Source organism: Halichoerus grypus, chromosome 7 (assembly GCF_964656455.1).
Source record: "Halichoerus grypus chromosome 7, mHalGry1.hap1.1, whole genome shotgun sequence".
In the NCBI taxonomy this organism is placed as follows: Eukaryota; Metazoa; Chordata; class Mammalia; order Carnivora; family Phocidae; genus Halichoerus; species Halichoerus grypus.
Window position 1 is genome coordinate 55,081,223 of NC_135718.1, and position 847 is coordinate 55,082,069.

The following is an 847-nucleotide window of genomic DNA, read 5'->3' on the forward strand; positions in this document are numbered from 1 at the left end:
GGTTGTCTCTTGCCATTTCCAGGGTTTGTAGCTGTGCTTAGCCATGAAGAGCAGGCAAAAATGGGTCTATGCCATCTTGTCTGGACCAGAATCAGAAATGTCAGCATTCAGATTTTAGAATATTTCTTACTCCCTTTGTAAGTCTATTTTTAAACGTTGCCTCAGTCACAGTCGTATGTGATTTCTGAAGGTGATTTATTTGTCAGGATGAGAAATAGATTTTGTAATGAAAGATTATACAATGTGCAGGACTTCCTAAGAATTGGTCCAATAGTTAGGATCAGTCATCAAGGTTTTTGCTACGTTTCAATGCAGTAAATGATTGTATTTTTTCCCGTGGACTTGGAAGTCAAATCTGACTCTATCACCATGGTTAAATTACTTAACCTACTTGAGTTTTAGTTTTTCCATCTCTAAGATGGTCATGAAGCCATCCTCACAGGGTGGAAGGAATGTAGGTGAAGGACTTCCCCGGTGCCAGGGTCATAGCAGAGGCTCAATGGAGGCTGACTGTTCATAATTGTAATCTCAACAACAGTGAGTGTGATCAGTGCATTTTTCCAGGTAAGAGAATCTGAAACATTGGTCCAGCTGTGTAAAGGGTCTGATGGAGAACTCCCATTGGAAATCCAATCCATCTTTACCGTCACGGAGCCTAGGCGTGCGTGGGCTATAGCTGTAAAGCAGTTATATCCTATCTGATCCGCATATTTGCTCTGCAAGGGCTTAAATTGTGCTTTTGCACAGAATGTTCTTTACATTGAGAAAGAGCTGCCCCTACTGCTTTCTGGGAGTCTGGGCAGAAGGAAATTTGCTTCTACATGGACAAGAATGCTGTGCAAATCGC